A 17,582-nucleotide genomic window follows, 5' to 3' on the forward strand; every position below is an offset into this window, starting at 1 on the left:
ACTAAATATGGAATGTCCCTAGATTGGGAATTTAGACACGGGATGAACACTATTGTGTTCAAGCTGATCTTGACATTCCGTAGATATGCCAAATGAACAAATCTGGACACTTTCCATAAATAGCATTTGGGACCGAAATGAGACTAACACAAAGGGCATGATAGCGAGGGTGTTTGGCAGACACGGTAAACCATCATGTAGCGATATTGAGGGACCAATCTCAATATGCGAGGGTTTTTGTCAAGCCAGTGCAAGACAGAGCAAAAGAGAAATAAAAAGCCAAGCCAAGTATGCTTGGCTAAATAAACATCTAGAAATTCTGTCCTTATGCTCATCTGGCCAAGTACAGGTGCAAAGTCCAGTTTACTAACACTTGAATAAGAGGGGCTGATAAAGGGTCCAGCAATACTGACCTCCTACCATCGTGGCAGTAAGGAAAGAGTGTCCGTAAGGACTGGTCGACAGGTAACTTTTGATTCCCAAAGTCACATTCGCAACACTCTCCCCCCCTAGGGAAGATTGATGTCCTCGTTGATGCATACTCAAGTCTAGAATACCGCCAAGGAAACAACTCCAAAAAAAGTTCACGATACTCACACTATGTGAGAAATGCACCAACTTAAATGAGTTAGGGGGCAACCTCTTTGTCTAACGCAGATGCGCTACCAGCTCAGACACCTTCCGGCCGTCGCCGACAAAGAAATGACCAACGGAGTCAGCCACCCTTGCTACTCTGGGTGTCACCCAACTACAAAAGTGTGATATGCCCCTGCCCGCAAGGACATAGAGAGAGAAGCCAGAGGCCCCAACCCTCATGAGCAAAGAAACCAAACCCGTCGGTAAGGTTTAGATAGACTACTGGAAATAGGCAGTTAGAGTTGTTTACATGGTCACGCCCTTTCAACGGATTAAGGAACATCGACAGAGAGGCAGGTGATGTGACCAGTCAACAGTAGCTACCCCATGACTAGAGATTTCAACATGCATACGAAATGCCGAAGTTAATCTGCCTATACTGGCCCAAACTCAAAGATCAATAGAGGGACAATATCAAAGTCATAGACAATGATATCTTAGAGATTTAATTATTAGTGAATAAAGCTTAGATTAGAACATAAAAGTATTCCAAGTAAGTTATCATCCGATAAACCAGTATTATAGTTTAGGAAACACCAAGATCACAATCATTGGAAAACATAAGATTCACTATCTAACAAAATTCAATAGCAAGTATATCATCAAGTACACTCAATGAGAAAACTTAACTACCGAAGATTGTAGATAGTATGCTAAACAATTTACCAAAGATAACTCAAAGAACACAAAGTATCCTTAACCGACAAGTATCCTTAACCGACTCAATGAAATCCAACACTACGGACTAAATGTAACTAAATGATATCGACAAAGGTAGAGTCAATATGCCAACATGAAAAACCCATGTAAGTTTAATGACACGATCCTCCGCAACATCATTCGGTCAAACAAGCCCATCACTGCGAAATTATCATCGAGCAAAGCAAGTGTCAATAGTCCTCGACTAAATCTACAAGTAATCACTAGTCGCAAAACAACTAACAATCACCCCTCAACTTGCCTTCATAAGACCCAAACTCCAACTCTTGTTATCAAGTTATATACTTGTCCAACATGAACGTGATACCCTAGATACGAGATAAAAGTTCATAGACAAGCACAAACTAAATGACCACTTGAATCCAACTCAACCACAATAAGCTCACTAATGCATTTAGCCAATAGCTCTGAGCATGCCTTGAAAAGGCTAGCTATGCGTAATTAATATTTAGTCGAAACTAAAGTGAAGACCATGAGATGGACTCATATCGGTACACAACCTCCTTATAGACAAAGCTATAGTACGGGTACCAACATCTTAATCTCAAACAACTAAGTTGGACATCACCATCCTCAGCCAAGGCACAGTGCTACCAAGACTAAGTCAAGATTAGTGAGAGCTCACTACTCTTATAGAGTATAACGAAATGCAAGGTGCAAACTGCTACCAAGCACAACGCTATAAAAGAAAGGCACAAGAGTCACCCTTCTTAAAAAAGTGCAATAACCACTTTTCTATACCAACTCCAAACTCTATCCAACTCAATTGCCTTAGCCCCAAAAGTCAGCATCCCTTTTAGGTTGCATCATATAAACTACATACTAAGGTCTAAACTAACCGAAGTCAACTTCAACCCTTTCACTAGTTTGTACTGGCTTACAAAAACGGAATGGTTTTCGAGCAAAGTGACCAACAGATCAGCCATTGGAAAAGCCTAAGAAAATTTGTGGAAAATTTTCCATCCTAAAGAAAGAATGACTCTCAGTCCAGGAATGTAAACTTTCAAGACTCAACCAACTTCTTCCTACTAACAACTTCACAAAGATTCACCTCAACACCAATTCTCATGACCCATAGTATGCTTAAGCCTTGAACATCTTTGCCCATCTAACCGATATCCAACACCAACATCCGCAAAGTGCAAAATATACATCTAAGGCTTAATCACGAAGACTACATCTTCGGATATTCAAATTGCACTAACACTCTTCTTCAACCACTTTCAAGATCCAATATGAAGCTTAATACACTAACAAAAAAAATGACATGGAAAATCAAGGTCTACGGAAAATTCCTCATTACTCGAAATAACAATGCCACTTCCACTAACACTAGTGTTTAAGAATGTCAATGCCTCAACTACACACCGTCTCCATCCAACAATCTACTCCAAGTGCTAACGGATCAATTAATGAGCTATAGCAAATGAATGTTACAACCCTTTTCCAACACCTTATGGACAAACCCTCAAGAACAAGGAACTAACTTAAGCTTAGCATAATGGACCACCATCGAGAATTCAGTCAAAACTACTAAAATGCTACTATATGCAAGTAGACTAGCTTCACTATCAACTACTTTGGGGTTGATCATCATTTGACCAAGCAACTTTGTAAACACATTGCTCACTATCACATGGATATGATATAAGTATCACAATGACTTGATCATCAATTGAGCAACACCATGAGTATTGCCCATGTCACTACTACAAAGGTTTATATGACTATCAAGTGCTAACTCAATTGGACAAAATGCAACATAAATGCCACACTCTACCAATAGAGATTTACAACACCCAACACCACTAACTTTTGTTCACAACATGGACAAGCTCATGCCACTCTTTTTTTGACCAAACTCAAAACTAATCTAACACCAAGCTACTCAAGGAGCAATAGCAAGGTTCCTTAGAAAAGAATTGAGCATTGTAACCTAAGTCTTCCAATAGCAAGCCTAGACAAAATGGTATAGCACTTCACCACTATCCATCCCACAACTCACCATTTGTAAGACCATCATTTCCAACATACATCAAGGTAGGGACTCTTGATTGCATAATGTGAATATGAGCAATGAGTCATACCTCGTTGCAAATCATCTCTCCAAGAAGAGAAAATGATTTACGTGTTTGATCCTTCGTCCTCGATGACTCTCTTTTTGGCCTCATCTTTGACTAAACCTCAAGCTTGCTTTCGCACTACCTTCAGTCCAATCAAGAAAAGTTTATAAGAGAGCACGGCAATGACTACTTGAATCAATAGACTAATCCCTATAGTCTTGATTGATCCACTCATAATCATGCCTAGGAAGGATCCACTAGTGCCGTGCTAAACAGCTACGAGTTAGCTTATTTGCCACTCATAGCAAACCCAGGGAGGTTTGCTTTCACCCATGGTACATGGAACAACTTATGGAACCACTGGAACCATCGATAAGTTTACATTAATCCTGCCAACTCAAAGTATAACTTTGAGTTGCTAATATGCCTCACTCATGAACCCAAGCGAAAACTCGTGCAAACGGTACACCTCAAATCCATACCCAAGGAACGAATGCGAAGTCTTAGCACCCAAATGTGTATCCACTCGGATCCTCATTTTCATCTCTGCGTATACAACGAGACTAGTTGCCCAATCTCATTGAATAGTACTCACTGAGACTCTTGCTCTGATACCAAATATAGCGCACGTGGTTTTGACCCTTTATCCTATGTTGATTTACCATAGGATAACACCACAGAGCAAAACCTAAACCCTCTGTGCCACATGACACATGCCACCTGTCACATGCCATGTGTTCAAAGGAACGTGGTGTGAAACCCAAGGTTCAGAGCCTTGGGCCATTGAACGAAGGGACAGTGCCAAACTCTCAAGCTTGGAGCCTAGGAGTGACGAAACCGAACCACAGAGCAACTCTTGAGCATACAGCCCAAGGAGTGAAGGGACAGGAGCCTGGAGCGACTTGGAACAGTCCTGGAGCAACCAACATCCTAATGCCAGGACCAGCATGCAAAACGAAGCTAAATGGAGTTTGGCGCTATTTCAGCATACCGGGGGCCTAACGTGAGGACATGGGTACTCCGCCAGCTAGCATGGAATGGAACTTGGGCTTAGACCCAAGCCGGACGCAGAACAAGGACAGGCACGCAAGTGGGAGCTAGACTATGCCTCAGGTTGGTCAGCCATGCCCAACCTATCCACTATCCCTACTATACATTTGGAACCCACCCACCCCCCCCCCCCCCACCCCCTCCTTGAGGAACACACGCTTTGGGCTTTCACCCCAAGCCTCCCTTAGTATCAGGAGTTTGTCTTTGGGACAAGCTCGAAACTGACTAAATATGGAATGTCCCTAGATTGTGAATTTGGACACGGGACGAATACCATTGTGTTCAGGCTGATCTCTACATTCCGTAGATATGCCAAATGAACAAATCTGGACACTTTCCATAAATAGCATTTGGGACTGAAATGAGACTAATACAAAGGGCATGATAGTGAGGGTGTTTGGCAGACACGGTAAACTATCATGTAGCGATATTGAGGGACCAATCTCAATACGCGAGGGTTTTTGTCAAGCCAGTGCAAGACAGAGCAAAAGAGAACTAAAAAGCCAGGCTAAGTATGCTTGGCTAAATAGACACTTAGGAATTTCGTCCTTATGCTCATCCGGCCAAGTACAGGTGCAAAGTCCAGTTTACTAACACTTGAACAAGAGGGGCTGATAAAGGGTCCAGCAATACCGACCTCCTGCCATCATGGCAGTAAGGAAAGAGTGTCCGTAAGGACTGGTCGATAGGTAATTTTCAATACCCAAAGTCACATTCGTGACAGCAGTGCATTCCAGCACCGGCATGGCCATTTCAGAGTGTGACACTTGATTTCGTCACTTGCTTGCCGAAATCTAAGGGTTATGATACTTTGATGGTGGTTGTGGATTGGTTGTTGAAGATTGCACACTTCATTCCAACTGTGGGAACAATGAATGCAAAACAAGCAGCAAAGCTCTTTCTCCATGAAGTAGTGTAGGTTTGCTAGAATAATGTGCCCCAAAACTTCCCCATAAACCTTGAATCTCTATCCGAGATCATTTCTTCGGGAAGACCACTGTTTGGTACCAAGTTGAAGTTTAGTACGGCTTATCATCCTCAAACTGATGGGCAGACCAAACGCGTGAATGCTCAAGTTGAGGATTATCTATGGTAGTATGTCGCGGTGGACCAATGCGATTGGGTTGAGCATTTAGATACAGTAGAAATATGTTATAACAACACATTTCACAGCACTATTGGCTATTCTCCATAGAAGATGTTGCAAGGAAATGCTCATCCAAAACTGAAATAAATGTCTGAAGTGTTGGTCCTGGCCATTGAGACTTATGTAGAGCGGCTACGCCAAGGTTGGTCTAGAGCTACTGAGGCGATGGGCAAAGCTCAGGATAGGTATCGATGTGATAAGGATCAACATCGTCGGGATGTATCCTATCAAGTGGGAGATCATGTGTGGCTATCTTCCCGGAACTTGAACATTAAGGGATCTCTATCTCAGAAGATGTTACCGAGATATGTTGGACTCTATTGGGTATTGAAGCGGGTTGGTGATGTATCCTATAAGTTGGATCTTCCGAATGAGTTATCCCATCTACATGATGTGTTTCATGTCAGTTTACTTGCACCATATCATGCTGCTATGGAATGCTCTATGGACATTCGTCCCCCACTAGTGATCGTTGATAGTGAACTTGAGTATGAAGCTGAGTCTATATTGGATTCTTGGTTTTGGAGACGAGCTCATGTGAAGGAATATCTCGTTAAGTGGAAAGGTTACTTGACTTGTGAATCAACTTGGGAACCTCTTAGGAATCTTGTACATGCTCATGAGCTTGTTACGCAGTATGACAATCGTAATAAAGACTAGCTTTTCTAAACGTTGTAATAAATCTTGCAAATCAATAAAGTAATATATTTCTATAATTGAAGTTTCATCTCTCTCGTTTGTTAGTACTTGGGTCAGTTTTGGAAAGTTGACTTTGGCACTTTGGTGCATAGGTCCAATCCATAACCATGGGGATAACTATTGTAGACTGATCACAAGTCTCCACCTCTCTCTTGATGACTCATTCTTGAAAAAGGGGTGTGGTCGTGTAAATAACTTCCTCTGCTAGTTTCTAATAGTTGTCTAAATCTTCCTGATGGGGTTGATTTCTTGCTTAGGGGAAGTTGGGCCTCTGGCCTTTTCCCTATGTCCCTACAGGCATGGATGTATCATTCCTTTGTAAGCCGAGTGGTACTCGAAGCAACAAGGGTGGCTAACTCCATTAGTCATTTCCTTGTCGGCAATAGTCGAAGGGTGTCTGAGTCTTAATGTCTTTGGACATAGAGGAGAGGTCATTCCCTAACTCATTTAAGTCAGTGTGTTTCCTATATAGTGTGCTTTTCGTTAACTTTTGGAGTTGTTTCCTGGACAGTTTGCTAGACTCGGGTATGCATTGATAAGGACGTCGATCTTCCTCAAAGGGGGGAGAGTGTCGCGAATGTGACTTCGGGTATCAAAAGATACTTGTCAGCCAGTCCTTACGAACACTCTTTTCTTATTGCCATGATGGGAGGAGGTCAGTACTGCTAGTTCCCTTCAAAAGCCCCTCTGGGCCTAGCATCTATACTTAGCCAAATGAACATAAGGTAGGAACTCCTATGTGTTTCTAGCTGAGCATTCTTGACCTGGCTCTTAGTTCTTTTTTGCTCTGTCTTGCATTAGCTATAAGCCACAAATTTTTCCTTTCTAATTTGCTAGCTTACCTCGTCTATCCGACCAACACTGCCTTGGCTTGTGCTAAGTTCCCTCACTAAGGTTCTCGCCTATTGTACCAGCTCCTACTTGGTCCTACTTGGTTTCAGCTATTCACTGCATGAGCAATGGAGCGTTAGCCTTCCATCCACGGATTCCCAAATCTCTCCCAATCCCCCTCCCCGGGTTAGACTGGACTTAAGGTTCGGCTACACTCCCCACAGGCACAAGCAGCCAAGCACACCAAGCCTCTAGGTTCCTAACACCCCTTGGTACAACAAGACTTGATCATGGGACCCTCTAAATTCCAAACCTTGGGTGCAACACTTGCTTCGGGACATCGGGGCAAAACACCGTGGCCTAACGGCCTAGTATGGGTACCTCTACCCCCCCACTTCCATCCCGAAGGGAAGGCCCAAGCCCCTAGGAAGGGCGAGGACCAATGAGCCATAAGGTACTCAACTGGGGCACCACTCCACATGAGTCGAGAGCACCCCAGTCAGTTTCCTTTTCGGGAGTGAGAGTTGCTCTTGAGCACTTCCCTGGGTGGCCCCTCTGGCACCACCCAAGCCCATGCTCACTCCCACCCAAGGCCCCTCGGCCCCAGTCTCAACCTCAAATTAGTTTGGAAGCACCACTGGAGAGTTCCGTCAAGACTGGTTCCTGAACCTCACTATCCCTACTATACTTTTGGAACCCCCTACAGCCCCCCGCCGCCCCCCCACCCCCCTGGGAGACACATCCTTTGGGCTTTCACCCCTTGACCCATATTAGTATTTGGACTTAGTCTCAGATTCGATCTCGGACTCGATCTCGAACCCGACTTTGGATTCGGTCTCGGACTTGATCTCGGACTCGACTTTGGGCTCGACCTCGGACTCGGTCTCGGACCCGATTTGGATCTCGGACTCTATCTCGAACTCGGTCTCAAACTCGGTCTCGATCTCGGTCTCCGATTCGGCCTCGGCTCGATCCCGGACTCTATCTCAAACTCGGTCTTAGAGTCGGTCTTGGACTCGATCTTCGACTCGGTCCCATCCGATAAACTCTTTGTCATTTCGGTCAAGATTTTGGGGATCCTTTAGCCTACGACATCTCAGGGAGTCGGTTCCTTATAACTCCACCACCCATAGAAGAAGTTCGATGCCCACATCGAACGTCTCTTTTTATCCTACAACTTGTTGACCATGTCTCTGGGGGCATCCCCCCACTTAGCGGTGTGCCTAAATTAGCCTCCCCGGCCAAGAGCCCATGACAATGGAATATAGATGTCCCTATACCCCTCACCTCACCATGCCCTAGTATTGGGTCGGGACTTGAACCCAGCCTTGCTTTACTAGGGGGCTGGGACTCGAACCCAACCTCCGTAGAATACGTCTACGGATTTGACATCCTCATAGGGAGTCGGGCAAAGTGCCCTATGCCTGGTCAACCTAGCAAACCCATGCTAATTAGCTTACCTTCAACGCACCTTCGGGTCCCAACATATGCCACTTGCTCAACTTTGCAAATTGATATTTTTAATTGAACTTTGCATAAGTACATATAGTTCTGCCTTGCAGAAATTCCTCCACTAGATCTCGCGTGTTCGCTAGGTTCTCCTCCGGTTCCCATGTTGCTTCGTAGTGTGGAAATCATTTCCACTTCACATGGAACTCTCTCACCTCGCATCCTTGTTGCTTGCTCTTGTGCGCATTGAGGATGGCCTCGACTTCGTATTCCTCTTCCCCTTGGATAACCTCAGGTAAAGGTCTTACTTGGTCCTTGCGAAGCAAATCCTCAAAGTACGGCTTGAGTAAGTTCACATGGAACATTGGGTGCATCTTCCCCATCTCTCGAGGAAGTTGGAGTCGGTAAGCCACTTTACCGATTCGTGCCTCAATCTCATAAGGCCCCGCGAACCTACTTAAGGAACTCAAGATCAATTCATTTATAGGAATACATGCATTTTTACCTTTGGGTCAACTTCCGGCTGATCCCACTTGGTAGCCTGAGGTTCTTGGTGTTCAGCCACACCTTCTCCCCAGCTTGGAACTCTACATCCCGGCACTTTTAGTTCGCGTACTTGGTTTGCCTTTGTTGAGTCTGTTCCAAGGAATCCCTCACTAGATTCCAAATGTTGAGTCTTTCCATCGTGAATGCCTCCACTGCAGGTAGCTCTCCATAATACTATAAGCGACTAATTTTTCCATTCTACTTTAGTCACTTAACCACACCTTCGACCACTTGGAGGAGTCTCACTCACAACCTCCTTAAGTCCAATTCAGGGCTTGGGACTTACTAGCCCCGAGAATGGCATCCATGCCACTCATCCCTTGCGCTTAGTCCAAGTGCTCCACGTGTCCGGTCCCAAGACCGACACCCCAAGGTACCATTGAATCACCAACACTACCACTGAATCGAGGCCCACCGGCCTGACCACTAAGTCCCATGGTCCTCTGGGACTTCCTCACCACACGACTGTGTCCTTGGTCACTACCCTAGAGGACTGCTCCTCTTCCTTTCCACAGTCTGGGCCTTTGGGACAACATTTCGGAACACCGTGGCCTTACACGAGCCACCTGGGTACTCTCCCCACCTTTCGCCTTTAGGTGCTCTAGCCATGGGCTTAGAGCGAGGTTCCGTTGAGCCACGCCTGGTATCCAAGTAGGTAGTGCCACCCACACTTGGACTGGGAGCATCGGCCAGTCGATCTCCCTGGGGAACTAGAGCCGGCTCTTGAACACTTCACCAAGCTTACCCCGCTTGTCGGTCCGTATTCACTCTAGTCTTGGACTTCCTAGTAGTCAGTTTATCACCCAACACTGGGTCTGGCCTTTCTGGGCCAAACTGGCCTTTCCTGGCCAAACTGGCTCCACTACAGTCCTCCCCCTTACTATACTTTTGGAGCTCACCAAACCCCCCAGGGTCTGGGAGACGAACGCTTTGGGCTTTCACCCTCTCAGGCTCGAACTCGGACTCGGACTCGGACTCGGACTCGGACTCGGACTCGGGCTCGGGCTCGGTCTCAGCCTTGGCCTCGGTCTTGGTCTCGTCCCGGTCCCGGTCTCGGTCTCGACCTCAGACTCCATCTCGGGTCCTTCTCGGACTCCATCTCGGACTTCATCTCGGACTCCATCTCGGACTCCGTCTCGGTCCATCTCGGACTCCATCTTGGGTCCATCTCGGACTCCGTCTCGGTCCACCTCGGACTCCATCTCGGACACCATCTCAGACTCCATCTCGGGTCCATCTCGGACTCCATCTTGGTCCACCTCGGACTCCACTTCGGGTCCATCTCGGACTCCATATCGGACTCCATCTCGGACTCCACTTCGGGTCCATCTCAAACTCCATATCGGACTCCATCTCGGACTCCACTTCGGACTCCATATCAGACTCCACTTCGGGTCCATCTCGGACTCCAACTAGGGTCCGCCTCGGACTCCATCTAGGACACTTCCACGTGTCATGCAGCGGGAGAACAAGATGGCTCCAGAAGGAGCACTCTCGGAGCTCTAGCCTGCGGCCTCTGCGCTGGATTCGCGATCGCTACAATAGTGTTTTCTTCCATTGCCGAGGTGAGAGAGTTCTTCCGGCTCTTCCGTGTTGGTCCAACTTGGTGCAATACTGTTCCAGGAAAGTCCTCCAGAACCTACTAGTGAAGATCTTATCTCGATCTGAGATGATCTCTTCCGGCCTTCCCCGCACTTGAACCACTTGTTCAAAGAACAGCTTTGCCACACCTTCCGCATCCACTTCCGTTGTGGTGGGTATGAAATGTGCCATTTTCGAAAATCAGTCCACCACCACGAATATCGCATCAAACCCCTCGCTTGGGGGGAGTCCCGTGATGAAGTCCATTGTAAGACATTTCCACGGGCGATCTGGAATTGGGATGCTTTGCAACAAGCCCCCACTAGCCTTAGTCACGGCTTTGACCTGCTGACATGTTGGACATGTCTTTACATAGTCTTGGACGTCCTTGGGCATTCTTCCTTGGGCATTCGCCAGTACCACAAGGTTTCTACCTTGTCCATGCAGGGCTACCACAAACCGATTGAACCAATCCATTCCGAAAATCACGTCAAATCCCGCCATGTCCAACACGGTGAAATCCATGTCCACCTTCCAAGTCCTCACTTCGACTCTCGTTTGTCGAAGTACCTCATTGGTGCTTTGGCTACCTTGAACAAACTCTATAGTCCTTGGTTCGCCTAGCCGCTACACGTTAGTCCGGCTTGCCGGACTATGTCTGCAGCCACAAAATTATCCGAAGCACCCGTGTCAATAAGGATCTTAACAAAGCTACCTCCGAGCTTCCCCCGGAGGGCTAGTAGATGTCGCGAACGACTCTCTACCAAAGTTGCTTGTGTAATGAGTAACTTTGAGCTAAGGACTGGATCACATACCTCAGTTTAGACTTCACCCGACTTAATGGCTATATTGGCTCTGGCCTTTTTCGAGTAGGGACATTCCCTCGAAAAGTGTCCCGCTTCACCGCAGTTGTAGCATATGTTGTTTCCCACGTTGCTATACGACTTGACCTTCTTATCCGTGGGTTTGTCTCTTTTCGCTTGACTCCCCCACATACTCGCTCGCTGGCCACCGGATTTGCCTTTCTAGAACCCCGAGGACTCATTCTTAGAGAAACTCTTCTTGAATTTCCCTTGGTTATACGTTCCCCTTGGTTTGGCCCCTTTGCTAAATGTGGACTTCAACCCCGTCGTGTTTCCCTTTCGCAGGTTATCATTGAAATGCACCTTGATGGCCGCATCCAACGGTTCCTTGTAGTTGGTCGGGTTCCACCGCATCACCTCACCGCGAGCCTAGGTTTGCAAACCTGATATGAAGGCATGGAACGCATCCATATCCCCCATATCCATGACAAGTATCCTCTTTGCCATAAACCCATTCACATACTCATGAATGGTTCCGGTTTGCTTCAGCCTACTCAGCTCGTCTCTTAGATGCAGAGTAGCATTTGGAGGAACATAAGTCGCGCGGATCCTCGCCTTTATCATTTCCCAAGTGGCCACCGCTCCTTCGTTGGCCTCTATCATTCTCCACCAAGACTTGGCATTATCTGCCAAGTATGGTTTTGCACATGGGACCTTCTCCGAGCTTGGTAACCGCAACACTCGGAAGTAGTCCTCCATATCATAAAACCAGTCCTCCACCACCTTATAGTCATTCACTCCCTTGAAGACCGGTGGGGGTTTTGGTTTGTACTTGGGAATTGCCTAAGGGACTGATTCCACTTCGGTCTGTTCAACCTTGTCTAGTTTTTCCTCAGTCCCTACCAAAGGGTCCGCACCTTCTACACTGCCAGCATCCGCAGTCTTTCACTTTTTCTTCTGCTTCTCGTCACGCTTTAGCTTGGGTATGAGAGTCTCCAGCAGGGCATTGATCTGCGCCAATTGTCCTTCTAGAACGTCCAATCGAGCCTTGGACGACCGAACCTCGCCACCGGACTCCTGTTTGGAAGTTTCCTCACTTGAGTCCTCCTCATGCATGGATTCCTCATCTATAGCCTCTTGTTCGACTGGAGGCTCTAACTCTGGCGGAGGTTCCATCTCCACCTAGGTTCGCTTACGCCCTGCCTTTGCCATCTCCTAGCAATCCGCCTCTATCCTTCGCTAGAACTGAGGAAAAGGCAAATTGTAAGCCACAAATTTTTCCTTTCTAATTTGCCAGCTTACCTCGTCTATCCGACTAACACTGCCTTGGCTTGTGCTAAGTTCCCTCGCCAAGGTTCTCACCTATTGTACCAGCTCCTACTTGGTCCTACTTGGTTTCAGCTACTCACTGCACGAGCAATGGAGCGTTAGCCTTCCATCCACGGATTCCCAAATCTCTCCCAATCCCCCTCCCCGGGTTAGACTGGACTTAAAGTTCGGCTACACTCCCCATAGGCACAAGCAGCCAAGCACACCAAGCCTCCAGGTTCTTAACACCCCTTGGTACAACAAGACTTGATTATGGGACCCTCTAAATCCCAGGCTTTAGGTGCAACACTTGCTTCGGGACATCAGGGCGAAACACCGTGGCCTAACGGCCCAGTATGGGTACCTCTACCCCCCCCCCCACTTCCATCCCAAAGGGAAGGCCCAAGCCCCTAGGAAGGGCGAGGACCAATGAGCCACAAGGTACTCAACTGGGGCACCACTCCACATGAGTCGAGAGCACCCCAGTCAGTTTCCTTTTCAGGAGTGAGAGTTGCTCTTGAGCACTTCCCTGGGTGGCCCCTCCAGCACCACCCAAGCCCATGCTCACTCCCACCCAAGGCCCCTCGACCCCAGTCTCAACCTCAAGTCAGTTTGGAAGCACCACTGAAGAGTTTCTTCAAGACTGGTTCCTAGACCTCACTATCCCTACTATACTTTTTGGAACCCCTTGCAGCCCCCCCCCCCCCCCCCCCCCTAGGAGATGCACGCTTTGGGCTTTCACCCCTTGACCCGTATTAGTATTTGGACTTAGTCTCAGATTCGATCTCGGACCCGATCTCGGACCCAACTTCGGATTCGGTCTCGAACTCGATCTCGAACTCGATCTCGGACCCGATCTTGGACTCGACTTTGGGCTCAACTTCGGACTTGGTCTCGACCCGATTTGGATCTCGGACTCCGTCTCGAACTCGGTCTTGAACTCGGTCTCGATCTCGGTCTCCGATTCAGCCTCAGCTCGATCCCAGACTCTATCTCGAACTCAGTCTCAGAGTCGGTCTTGGACTCGATCTTCGACTCGGTCCCATCTAATGAACTCGTTGTCATTTCGGTCAAGCTTTCGGGGATCCTTTAGCCTACGACATCTCGGGGAGTCAGTTCCTTACACTAGCTTGGCAAGAACCCTCACATATTGAGACTAATCCCTCAATATCACCAGATGATAGCTTACCATGTCTACCAAACACCCTCACTATCATACCCTTTGTGTTAGTCTTGTTTCGGCTCCAAATGTTAATTATAGAAAGTGTCTAGATTTGCTCATTTGGCATATTTACAGAATGTAAAGGTTGGCTTGAACACAATGGTATTTATCCCATATCCAAATTCACAATCTAAAGACATTCCATATTTAGTAAGTTTTGAGCTTGTCCCAGAGACTAATTCCTAGTACTAAGGGAGGCTTGGGGTGAAAGCCCAAAGCGTGTGTACCTCAAAGGAGGGGGGGGGGGGGGGGGGGGGGGAATATGGGGCCAAATGTATAGTAGGGATAGTGGTTGGAATGTATGTCTAACCACCTGAGATATTAGTTTGGCTCCCGCTGAGCTGTATCTCTTTTTGTTTTGCATTCGGCTTAGGTCTAAGCTCAAGCTCCACACTACTCTAGTTGGTGGGGTACCCTCCTCCTCGTGTTATGCCACCGGTATGCTAAAATTGTGCCAGACTCTATCTGACACCATTTTGCGTGCAAGTGCTAGATATGGGGAGCTGGTGCTCGTGGGATTGTACTAAACCCTCGTTTCGCAGTGCAACGGGCTTGGAATTTAGCTCCAAATTCATGTGCGTTACATTTGTAGCATATGGCATATGACACATGGCATATAGAGGGTTTAGGTTCCATTTCGTGGTTATCCTATGACACATGATAGAAAGGTTGGTAGAGCTATAGTATATATTGGCATGCACACACATCCAATGTAGAAAAGGATACAAAGGAGTTTAGTCAACTGTTTAAAGATGTATTGCAAATAGAGATTGAGAAACTTATATGTAACTCTAAAGCATGTTCAAAAGATAGTGCTAAAGGATTTTATTGCAAGCACCATACTCAATCCAGGCTGCAAGAAGACTTAAGTAGATGAGGTTAACTTGTGGGAGTTATTACAATGCGTGCAACTTGAAACTAACCTTAGAAGGTAAGAAAATAATATTATAACCTTTTCAATAGTGTCTTTTTTACATTTTGTTTTATTTAGGATAAAAACTTGGAAGTGTGAATCTCGAGAGAGGAAACTCCAATAAAAAATAGACTCTATCCTTAAACTGTCCCTATGAGTTTATCCATGGGAGTTTATCCCCAAATCAAGTCATTAGTGAGCAAGAGCACCCATTTATTTTCAAAATTTCTACCATAAACCCTACTTTTGGTGTAAATTTTGTTTCTTAAATGGATATGTCTGAGTCAAGTGACCTTGCTAATGCTTGGGTACATTTTGACCATATGGAGTGGGTATTAGGTTGGACAACTATAGGAGCTCATATGTATGATTCGAGGTAGTTATTTTTTCTCAATATTTTAAAATGGTTTTAAGCATTACTATTTTCATAGACTACGTTCCAACTTGACAATTGCAACAGTAAAGTTTAAAGTACAAAACCATATGGCCCAAGAAATATTTTGGAAGCCCTCTCCGACATTATACTAAAGCAGACTGATAAGCCTATCAACTTTTACAGTTTCATGGTAGATGGGGCTAGGGTTAATTGGAATGGCATCTAAGTAGTCTTTGAGAATGGTCAACCCCTAAAAGGCCATGAAAGGACTTGTGAGTTCTATTGGGGTTAGAACCTAAACCAGCATTACCACTTTATCAAACTAGGTTTCCAATTAACGTTTAAGGAGTTATGCAAAAAATTGGCAATTTACACCTTCTGAAGAAGAGCATAAGGCAAAAGCAAATAAAATTTGAATGTGGTAGTGTGAAGATTGCCATATAGACGTAAGTTATCTACCACAACTTAAATCATGGTTGGGGTGATAAAAAGTTAAAATGTTCCAATGGGGACATCACTCTTTTCAAGTTGGTTTTTCTTTTTTCTTCTTATTTTATTGCCTTTTAATATTGTCTTTTTTATTAGGACCAACCACTTGAGGATCTTGCATACACCTTAATTGTGAATCTCTTAGAGAGTAAGCATTGGAGCTAACATTCCTCTAAGGTAGGAAGGGAAGATGAGTCTATATGAAGCATGTCTATTGGATTTAATAAGCATTATAGAACAGTCTTCAAAAGCCTTGGCATTCGAAGAAGGAAAATACATGGGAACAAGACCTTGGATTGAAATGTTACATAATTGAATGAAGAAGTAAGTGACTCCACCAACATGAATAATGGCAACTATAATAGAGGAAGTGGTTTGCATCTATAGAGTATACTCCCTAAGCTTTTAATGGTGACGTGAAGACCATCTACTCAAAGTGTTGCTTTTCTATTATTAGTGAAGAAATTGGTATGAACCTATCATTTTGTTCCAAGACACTGTTCCCAGATTGAGCCAACTCAAGTGGCTGATGAAGAGAGCATTGTAAGCAACCAAAGATAACAACTTGAGAAACGATTTAGGGAAAGGGCCCATGAACAAAAGTGCATCCTCTTTTTCAATCGGTTAAAAGTTTTGTACTGGTTTGAATAGTATTGGGCTGAGTGATCTCTTAGGAAGTCTAAATTCAGGAGTTCACATCTGGTATCAAAAGGGTCTCGAGTCTGACTTTGTTGATTGGCTTAAGGGAATCACACCACATTTTAATTGACATCTAGCTGGTCCAATTTGCTCCGGCTAGGCTCGACCCGAGGAGTAAGGTGTCAAAAGAGTGGGGCTCTTGAGAGAGTTGCTTCCATTCACAAAGGTGTGAACTTATAGGGAAGAGTGGTGGATTGTAAGCAACCAAAGAGAAAACGATTTATGAGATTTAAATATAAAGGGAAAGGGCCCATAATAAAAATGCACCTCCTTTTCCAATCAGTTAAAGGTTTTGGGATACTTAGGGTTAAGTGTCCTTGGGTTTGAATAGTATTGGGTTGGGTGACCTCCTAGGAAGTATAAATTCAAAAGAGTTTATAGTATGGAGCTGAAACAATAAATAATTTATTGAATGTTAGCAAAATTCAATGTAAGATGTGTGGGATGCTTCTGAGGGACAAGTGTTGTGTCTGAATCCATAGTGACAAGTCTGTTTATGTCTGAATCCATAGTGACAAATTTGTTTATGTCTAAATCCATAGTGACAAGTCTGTTTATGTTCCAACTCTATATTTCCATGGGGAACAAAAGCAAACAAGATTTTCAAGATAATGCTAGCTATATTGTTACAATATTGATACCAACTATACAAAGTGGTTTGAAGACATTATAATGACTAAATTTGATGTAGTACCTAAAGAATGGCCAATTGTTAATGGGGTCATGTTCATTTTGGATAAAATTGAAAACCTTGAGAAATATAATTTCAATTTTGAGAGGAGAGTTGGAGACATGAGTGAGAGAATTAAGATTGTTCCCATAAATATACACAGGAGGCCAGCAAAAAAAAGTAAGACAATTAAATTTATTGGTACTATCTCCAAGCAGAAGCAAGAAGCTTAGCTCAAATGCATAAGTGTGAGATTCTCTCTACAAAGTACATCATTGCGCTTACAAAGGAGTACATAGGTAAAACAAAAGGTGGAGAGTATACAATTGTCATTCAAGACCTTCCTTCTTATATATATCCAAACTTTATGTAGCACAAGG

The sequence above is a fragment of the Selaginella moellendorffii genome, unplaced genomic scaffold (assembly GCF_000143415.4).
Source record: "Selaginella moellendorffii unplaced genomic scaffold, v1.0 SELMOscaffold_31, whole genome shotgun sequence".
Lineage (NCBI taxonomy): Eukaryota > Viridiplantae > Streptophyta > Lycopodiopsida > Selaginellales > Selaginellaceae > Selaginella > Selaginella moellendorffii.